The sequence below is a fragment of the Nicotiana attenuata genome, chromosome 4, assembly GCF_001879085.1.
Source record: "Nicotiana attenuata strain UT chromosome 4, NIATTr2, whole genome shotgun sequence".
Lineage (NCBI taxonomy): Eukaryota > Viridiplantae > Streptophyta > Magnoliopsida > Solanales > Solanaceae > Nicotiana > Nicotiana attenuata.
In genome coordinates, this window is record NC_031992.1 from 9758095 (window position 1) to 9768998 (window position 10904).

Sequence of the window (10904 nt, forward strand, 5' to 3'; positions counted from 1 at the left end):
CATTCCATATGAGTGTACTACTCATTAAAATTGAGAGGGGAGTTTATGGTTTGGTGGGACACTGCTAGATGCAACCTTGCTTCTTGTTAGACTTGGTGAAGGTCTCAATCTTGAGGATACTCTTTGTGCAACTGTGGTATCATCGGCCCATTGATAACATTGATTAATAGGTCACAATGTTGATCTTCTACACTAGTATCGACCTCATCATCAAATTCACCTCTCATTTCATCTTCAGACAAGATTGGTCGGTATTCATCAGTAGAATCTAGGAGAGGCTGGGAGAGAGAGGGATTTGTCACAGGATCTTTCTAGGTAGCAGATTTGTCAGCTGAACCATGACTAGATTTCGTTGGAGGTTGTCCAACTTGCTTTTGCAAATGAGTGAGGGGTTCATTTTCAGAAGGTTCATTGATACTTATTCCTTCACTTTGCTTTCTCATTGCTTTTCTTTTCTTTTGACTGGGCTTGTTTTTGGATTTAGGAGCTTGGAGGTTGAAGTCTGAGCGTGCATGAGCCTTTCCTTTTAAAAGACTTCTTAGCTGAGCATTATGGAGGGCTGTTTGGTCATCATCAGAGCTGATAACCTCCCCTGCTCCTCATTCATATCTATGGCTTTTGGCTGAGTTGCATGATTGACTGGTGGGGGATCAGTGGTAGCAGGGGGAATAGAGTCCAACCTATGGTCAGTAGATTGTGCAGTAGCACATTCATGCAAAACATGAGGAATCCCCACCCCTTTTGGACCCCTTTCCTGTCTATCTAATAATTTCTCCTGACAAACCTCCTTTCCTCCATGAACTTCATTAGCAATAGGATCTACATGGGGGTGGTGGGGATTGGGAACTTGCTGCTGAGCATCAAGAACATTAGAAATGGCCAGAGCACCTGGAGTCAAGGTAGATGGATCATGAATCATTCCTGACTGAGGAGATGTTGTATTTGTCTGAATGGATGCAGTAGTAGGGTGGGTTGCACTTTGTTTTGGCATGTAAACCTGGTGCTGTCTTTTATTGTTTTGTGAGTTGCCTTTGAAATTCTTTTTCTTTTGTGTTTATATCTTATTGCTTAATTTCTTAGATGATGCCCTTCATATTATTTTTAATATGTACATAATATTAAATTGATTTAAAATCCTAAATTTTAATATTCAATATCTAATATCGAATATATCTTATATACTATACACTCAGTATATATACTACACTATATTATATATACATCTTTTATATATATATATATATATATATATATATATATATATATATATATATATATATATATATATATATATTGAAACAAACATTTAGTCCTTCTTTCATGATTTCCAAAGGTAAGCAGAGACAAACTTGAGGGAAAATATTTTAATTGGTAGTTTCTTATTGTTATGATAAGGTGTGGAGAGTTGTAAGAGTTAGATGAAAGACAAAATAGATAACTAAGGTGTCTTTCCAATTACAAGTTTGACAAATACGTAAGTTTACATTTAAGCTCTATAAACAACAAACTTTTTCTTGGTTTCTTGATATTAAGTTGTCGAAGCCAGTTTAATAATCAACAAAAAAGAAAAATGTTTTTACGAGGGAATAGTAGTTGACTCTGACCATTATTATCTGCTTGGAGATGAACACAGTATATCGAATGCATATATTCAATAGTAAATTGAATTGTAATGCTGAATATATATATATATATATATATATATATATATATATATATATATATATATATATATATATATATATATATATATATATATATAAAAGTTTGAAAGTTAGGGATATTGAGAGTTGATCCCCGACTAGCATCATTGGCATTGTTAAATAATATTTTGGATAGATTGAGGCAATTGGAGGTCATTTGGTTAGTGTTCTTGACGTTGCAAGGTTGGAAAACTTCTCGATAGCGAGGTGAGTGAGACTTTAAGCTTTGATACTTGCTTTTCCAAAAATTAGTTTTGAAAGAATATTTGTCTGCATGTTCCATATATTGGGACGAGCGTGCGCTTGGCAGAATCGGTGGTCTTTGACCAGCCGCAAATATATATTATTTTGTCAAAAGTTAAAATTATTTAATAAGTGATTTGTGGCGTGGTGCGGCATAGCCTCATGCTATGGCGTTAGGGCGTTTGAAATTATTTTGCCGTAATATATTTGGGACATTGTGTATGCCGCCATGGTAGATTTGGGCAATTGTGTATGTTGTCGTGGACCCGTTGGGGTATTTGGTTAATTTCCTGCACTGCTGTTAATGACAAGTCCTTAGTATAGATTGTGTTGAGATATATAGTGAATTGTTGTTGAATAATTATTTTGACCATATAAAATAATTATATGGTGAAATAATTTCTGTACAAATTTTTTGTGTGCTCGTTGTGTGTTTGTATTTTCTAACACTTGTTCCAGAGGTATTCATAGTGGAGGGTCGAGGATCTTACAAGGTTATATTTACGTATAACTCACTCCGTACTTGCATGTCTATGCAGATACTATTGGTGAAGACGAAGCAAGTAGCTGACGAGTTCGCTAGAGTTGATTCAGTTATTGAGGTGAGCTGCCACTTTGTTCGTGGAGGCTGCCAAAAAAGACTTTATTATTTATTCATCTGATGTCTGTTGCAATTCTCTTAGGTGCTCCATGGTCTAGTGTGAGATTTCAGCTAAGATTTTAGATAATATTTCGAGATATTAATTGTTCGTAATTTAGTTGTCAAATTATTTGGACACTCTTGTGATTAATCAAATATTGCAAATTAAAGGCTGAGGTAGGAAAGTATGGTTTGCCTGGCGGGTGGTGTTAACTGGGTGGCAGTCACGTCTAAGGGGTAGTTTGGGACGGGACAGATTAATCCAAACTATCAGTTAACTAAAGGGAACCAACTTGTCTTTAAGGTCTATGTATTGACTTAAAAGTATGGGTGTTAAGGGGCCGGTCCGGATTAGGGAAAAAGAAGATCGGCTAGTCTCGGTTACCGGTCCGGCTAGCAGTGTAAAATTACCGGCTTGAGCGACACTCTCCATAAGGCCCACTAGACGGACCAAAGCATCATGAAGTACCAGGGTAGCGATGAACCCCTCTTGAACCTGAGCTGGCCCTACTGGAACGGTCTGGGCTGGAGCCTCTTCATCAAACTCTACCTGAGGCTCCGCCGCTGGTGCTACTGCTCGAGCTCTGGGCTGAGCCCTGCCCATGCCTCGGCCTCTAGCACGGCCTCGGCCTCGTCCTCTGCCCCTCATAGGAGCTGCCACTAGGGGCTCTGACTGCTGCTCGGCTGAAGAAGCGGTACGTGTTCTCGCCATTCTACGAAAGAACAATGGTAGAGAGTTCAATTAGCATTGAGAGTTCAAATCGCACGACAGAGAAGAATATAAATGAAATTGTTCCTAAACTCTGCAGCCTCTGGGGGATAAGCATAGACGTCTCCTTGCCTCAGACTCTACCTAGCTTGTTCGTGAATTGTGAGACCTAGGCAACCTAGTGCTCTGATACCAACTTGTCACTATTCGAATTTTCCACCGTCGGGATCGTGAAGGCGCCTAACTTTTCAGAATGCTAGGCAAACCAATAGATAGAGGTTTAATATGTTAACCACTAACAAATTCAGTAAATAACAACAAATAAACCAAAACAGATTTAAGGAGTGCGAAATTTTATAATAATCCAAGTACTTATACACGACTACCCAAAATGTAGTGTGACAATCCACGAACTTCTAAGTGTCACTACAAATACTGACTGAAAGAAACTGTTCTCGAATTTAATAGAAAACAGAAAATTAGGATAACTGGAAGGGGACTCTAGGGTCTGCGAACGCCGACAGATATACCTTGGGTCTCCTGTTGAACTAAAGGCATCAGCACAAATCGGGTCAGCACGGTCCGGTACCGAAATCTGCACAGAAAGTGCAGAGTTCAGTATCAGTACAACCGACCACATGTACTGGTAAGTGTCGAGCCTAACCTCGGCGAAGTAGTGAAGAGGCTAGGACAAGACACATTCATAAACCTGTGCAGTTAAACAATATGCTAACAGAAATAACGATTAACAGAAGATAAGCAGATATTAATGGGAAGGGAAACATGATAAAGGGTACCAAAATGAAGAATCACAGCAGTAGAGGAATTTAAACAACTAGTACACTTTGAATCGGTAATTACTAGTAAACACATCAAACGGAATATGCTGGCATCACCCTTCGTGCTTTTACTCTCAACCTCGCCAGATAATCAATTAATAGAAACGTGCACGACATCACCCTTCGTGCTTTATCACTCTTCCTCACCATATAAATAATATAAACGTGCAAGGCATCACCCTTCATGCTTTGTCACTCTACCTCACCAAAACAAGAGACAACAATAATAGGGAGATAGAATGATAGCCACAAGTCTTACTTCAACACTTAGTACCACAATACCAGTCTCAACCTTGAATAAATGTTTAACCAATACCAACCTCAATAAAGCATGATAGGAAATTACTCAACGCATCAAAATAGCTAGTCTAAACATGAACAATATGATCAAAATATACGACTTCTACAAGAATAAGACTCACTCATATGCTATGACTCGGCAACAACGTATAGGTACTCGTTACCTCTCCTATACGTTGTACTCAATATCCAAACACGTAACAAGTAAGCAAATAACACCTAATCCCTCAAGCTAAGGTTAGCCACAACACTTACCTCGCTCCTTCGGCCAAAATCAAGGCTCAATCACCGCTTTTCCCTTCACACAAGCCTCCGGACCAATAGAATCTTGCAAATTATCAACCAAACAATTCAATTTAAGCCTTAGGAACTACCCATGATAGCAAGGAATTCAATTTAGGCCATTTTTGAAAAAGTCAACAAAAGTCAACACTCGGGCCCGCTTGGTCCAAACTCGAAATTCTGACCAAAACCCGATTACCCATTCACTCCCGAGCCCAGATATACAATTGGTTTTGGAATCCGACCCCAATTCGGGGTCTAAGTCCCCAATTTCCCAAATCCCTAGTTTCTACCCATAAACCCCCATTTCCACCATGAAAATCCTAGATTCTAGGTTGAAATCTTGTTAAAAGAAGTGAAAGATTGAAAGAAATGAGTTAAGAATCATTTACCTATGATTTGGGGAAGAAATGGCCTTTGGAAAATCGCCTCTTGAGGTTTAGGTTTTGAAAATTTGGGAAATAAATCAAAAATCCCGTCTAAGTCCCTTTTACACAGCTGCATATGTCGCAATTGCGACCTGAGCTTTGCAATTGCGAAGCTCACAAATGCGAAGGGACCATCGCAAATGCGAGGTCCTTCACTTCTTTGTTGCCTTCGCAATTGTGAACATGAAACTCCGCAAATGCGACAAAATGATCGCATTTGTGATCACTGCCCCTCCCAGCTTTACTTCGCAAATGCAAAGAAATCTTCGCAATTGCGAAGACTGTATGGCCCAGCTTCTAATTGCAATTGCGATGAAAGCCTCACAAATGCGGAACCTACAGGGTTCGCAATTGCGATGCCTGATCTCGCAAATGCGAGATCAGAGACCTGCAACAAGTTCAGTAATACCAGCAGATTTCCTAAGTTCCAAACACCCTGTAGCCTATCTGAAACTCACCCGAGCCCTCGGGGCTCCAAACCAAACATGCACACAAGTTGCTCGTGTGATCAAATTGCCAATTTAACACCTAGAACTACGAATTTAGCACAAAATCACATGAAATTCTCAAGAATACTTTAAAATTTCTATTTTCACAACCTACGCCCGAATCACGTCAAATCAACTCCGTTTTTTACCAAAATTCACAGACATAACTTAAATATTATATTGAACCTGTACCGGGATCCGGAACCAAAATACGGGCCCGATACCTACGAGATCAAACATTAATCAAATTCTTTAAACCATTAGATTTTCAGACATACAAATTTTAACAAAACTTCATTACTCGGGCTAGGGACTTCCGAATCTGATTTCAGGTATATGCCCAGGTCCCATATTTTACTACGGACCCACTGGGACTGTCAAAATACGAGTCCGGGTCCGTTTACTCAATATATTGACCGAAGTCAACCAAATCAACTTTTAAAGGGAAAAATTATTATTTTTCTCAAATTTCCACATAAAGGCTTTCCGGACATGCACCCGGTCTGCTCACGCAAATCGAAGAGAAATAAAATAAGGTGTTGAAGGCCTCGAAACACCGGATTGGGTTCTAAAATGCAAGATGACCTTTTGTGTCATCGCATGGGGCTTTTACTCAAAGTTGAGATTGGTATTGTGGAACTAAGTGTTGGTGTAAGACTTATTGTTGTCATTTCTATCTTCCTATTATTGTTGTCTCTTGTTTTGGTGAGACAGAGTGATAAAGCACGAAGGGTGATGCCGTGCACGTTTCTATCACTTACATGGTGGGGTTGAGTGATAAAGCACGAAGGGTGATGTTGTGCACGTTTCTATCATTTATATGGTGAGGTTGAGTGATAAAGCACGAAGGGTGATGTTGTGCACGTTTCTATTATTGATTATCTGGTGAGATTGAGAGTAAAAGCACGAAGGGTGATGCCGTGCATTTTTCATTTTCTGTGTTTACTGGTTATTACCGGTTCAAAGTGTACTAGCTATTTAAAATCCTCTACTGCTGTGATTCTTTATTCTGGTACCCCCTTAGCATGTTTCCCCTCCCGTCAATATCTTCTTAGCTTTTATTAATTGATATTTCTGATAGCATATTATTTAACTGCATATGTTTATGTATGTGTCTTGTCCTAGTCTCGTCACTACTTTGCCGAGGTTAGGCTCGGCACTTACCAGTACATGGGGTCGGTTGTACTAATAAGGAACTCTACACTTTATGTGCAGATTTCGGTACTGGATCACGTGTTGACCCGAGTTGAGTTGCTGCTTTCAGACCCACAGGAGATCCAAGGTAGATCTGCCGGCATTCGCAGACCCTGGAGTCTCCTTCCAGTTATTCTAGTTTACTGTTTTCTTTTAATTCAAGGACAGTTGTATTTTCTTTCAGCTAGTATTTGTAGTGACTCTTACAAGTTCGTAAATTATGACACCAGTTTCTGGGTAGTTGTGTATAAGTACTCGGGTTATTATGAAATTCTGCACTCTTTAAATATGTTTTGGTTTAATTGCTGTTATTCACTGATTTTGTCAAGGGTTAGCGTATTAAATCTCTATCTGTTGGCTTGCCTAACATCTGAAAAGTTAGGCGCCATCACGATCCCGATGATGGAAAATCCGGGTCATGACAAAAAACTTATAAAAAGAATGTTTGAAAAAATTTCAAAGGCTTTAAAAGCCTTATATTTGAAATTTTGAATAAAATTTTCAAAGGCTTTATAATCTTATATTTGAATATTTCATTAGGAATTTAAGATAATACAATGAACTCGAAAAAAAATTTAACTTATAATTTGCAAGTTCTTTTTTTAATTTAAACCTGCAAATTGAAATTTACATTTTACAACAACTAAATTAATGAAAAAAGAGTAATTCAAATTTGAATTATTAAATGTAATCTTCAAACTTCAAAGGTTTTGCATTGTCTTCTAGTAAGTTCTTCATAATAAATATGAACTTCTTGGCCATCTTCTGGAGTGTTGAATTCAGATGGGTTACAATTTGTTAATATATTTTCAAGTTCCTCGTCTTTTGGTTTATCAACATCTTCACGTCCTTGATTTCTTCGATCCGATCTAATCCAATCTCTGAAACATACTAAAACATCCAAAGCATTGCTTCCCAATGAGTGACGGGTGTCTCCTAGCTGTTGTCTTGCTTGACTAAATGCGCTCTCTGATGCAACAGTTAACATTGCACATTTAGCAAGTCCCGAGCCATTGCCGAAAGAACAAAAAATTGCTTTTCATTTTCATGCCACCATGCCAACGAGGAAAAATCCTTTGTGCGAGGCTCTGTATGCTTTCGCAGGTAGAATTGAAGTTCATCAATGTTCCTGCTACTGGTTTGAGTGGAAGGAAATGTAGATCAAATATTAAAATCATCAAGGCATTCATCTTCATCCATAGTAGCAGATATTTAAGCAGAAGTAGTACAATGAAAAGTAGGACTAACATTGCCTGCATTATTAGCAGCAACATCAATTATATTTGCATAATAATTATATAATTGCTGTAAATAATCATTAAGCTTGTTCATACAACAATATATATCTGGGGTTTCAATTGGTCCAATCTCCAAATATGTCACGACCCGAATTTTCCACCGTCGGGACCGTGATGGCACCTAACATCGCACTAGCTAGGCAAGCCAATGTTAGAGTTCTATTTACCTTTTTGCTTTACATTTTATAGCTAAAACTAACAAAGCTAAATCAAATGGAAATAAATGCAGAAGTACATAATTAATCGATCATTCTCATACTAATAACATTAGCGAAACAGTTACCACCCAGAAACTGTGTGTCACAATTCACGAATATTCTATGAATATCTACAAGTATTGGTCTGAAAGAAAATACATCTGTCTCGAAAGAAAATAAAATAGAAATGTAGAACATAGGAGGGGACGCCAGGGCCTGCGGACGCTTGCAGGACTACCTTGGGTCTCCTAGATGAATGCCTGCAACCGACCTCTCGATCAGCCACAACCAGCTCCAAAATCTGCACAGAAAGTGCAGAGTGCAGTATCAGTACAAACGACCCCATGTACTGGTAAGTGCCGAGCCTAACCTCGACGAGGTAGTGACGAGGCTACGGCGGGGCATTTACAACATAACCTGCATACAGTATATAATAAAGCAAAAAGAAAGTACGGAACGAAACGAAACAACATTCGCAGTGAAATAAATACGGAACTCAAGTATCTTGCTAGTACTCAGCTATAACAGATCCTTAAGAGAATTACAAATCTATGGAGTAGAATAACAGCAGAAGAAGAATGTATAAACAACAAAATGATGCGGCGCGCATCCCGCTCCAACAATATAATAAGTAACAATAGGAACATTCACCCTTATTACTCCTGTTGCGGTGTGCAACCCGATCCCACCTGTCCACCCTTATTACTCCTCAATATATCACCCTTATTCCTCCTGTTGCGTGCAACCCGATCCCACCTGTCCACCCTTATTACTCCTGTTGCGGCGCGCAACCCGATCCCACCAGACAATCACATTTCACCTTATTACTCCTCAACATATCACCCTTATGCCTCCTGTTGCGGCGTGCAATCCGATCCCACCATATCAGTACCAATCACACAATAAGAACAAATATTCACAATTTAGCTCAAAACCCTCCACAACATTTATGCCTCAAACCAAAGCAAACGGAGGTCTATACAATTATGAAAACTTCATCAATTAATACTACGCAGCGAGCCCAACCAAAATGTACCATGAAATACCGATAAACCAACTTAAACCAATACTGTGATACTTAAAATGTACCATGAAATACCTATGATCTGGGGAAGAACTAGCCCTTGTAAATTTACCTCTTGAAGTTTTGGTTTTAAAAAATGGGAGAATGAATGAAAAATCCCATCGAAGTCCAAACTTATCAGCTGCAAATGTCGCATTTGCGTCCCGAGCTTCGCATTTGCTACACTCTCAAATGTGAGAAAGGTATCGCAAATGCGAACCACTCGCATTTCTGCTGCCTTCGCAAAATGCGAAGTCTCAGTCGCAAATGCGAACAAAGACTTCCGCAAATGCGGCCAGTTTTTCGCAAATGCGAACTCCCCAGTCCCCTCCCCTCCTTCGCAAATGCGATCATTTTTTCGCAAATGCGAGGCTGGCATTTGCGAGATAGACCTCGCAATTGCGAAGTCTATAGACCTGAAACATATCGGCAATTTTTCATAAGTCCAAATCACTCTGCAGCCTATTCGAAAGTCACCCGAGCCCTCGGGGCTCCAACTAAACATGCACACAAGTCTTAAAACATCATATGAACTTGATCGCGCGATGAAATCACCAAAATAACACCTAGAACTACGAATTTAGCACCAAATTGCATAAAATTTTTAAGAAAGTTTCAAAACTTCTATTTTCTCAACCAAAGGTCTGAATCACGTCAAATCAGTCCTATTTCTCACCAAACTTCACAGCTAAGATATAAATATCATAACGGACCTGTACTGGGCTCCAGAAACAAAATACGGACCCGATACTAATGAGATCAACTATTAACCAATTTCTCAAAACCATTATAATTTCAGTTTAACAATTTTCATAAAAAGTTCATTTCTCGGGCTAGGGACCTCAGAATTCGATTTCGGGCATACGCCTAAGTCCCATATTTTACTACAGACCCTCCGAGACCGTCAAAATACGAGTGCGGGTCCGTTTACTCAAAATGTTGACCGAAGTCAACTAAAATATACTTTTAAAGGCAAAAATTATTATTTTCTCAAATTTCCACATAAAGGCTTTTCAGAAACGTGCCCGGACTGCGCACGCAAATTGAGGAGAAATAAAATGAGGTTTTGAAGGCCTCAGAACCCCGAATTGGGTTCTAAAGCACAAGATGACCTTACGGGTCATCACATTCTCCACCTCTAAAACAATCCTCGTCCTCGAACGGACATAGAAAAGTACCTGAGCTAGGTAAATGATGGGAATATCTGCTCCGCATATCGGACTCGGACTCCCAGGTAGCTGCCTCAGCAGGCTGACCTCTCCACTACACACGATATGAAGGATAACTCTTCGATCTCAACTGACGAACCTGCCGGTCTAGAATAGCTACCGGCTCCTCCTCGTAGGTCAAATCATTGTCCAATTGGACAATGCTGAAATCTAACACGTGGGGTGGATCGCCATGATACTTCCGAAGCACGGACATATGAAACACTGGATTTATCGCTGATAAGCCTGGGGAAATGCAATTCTGTAGGCCACCTCCCCCACTTGATCAACGATCTCAAATGGCCCGATGAA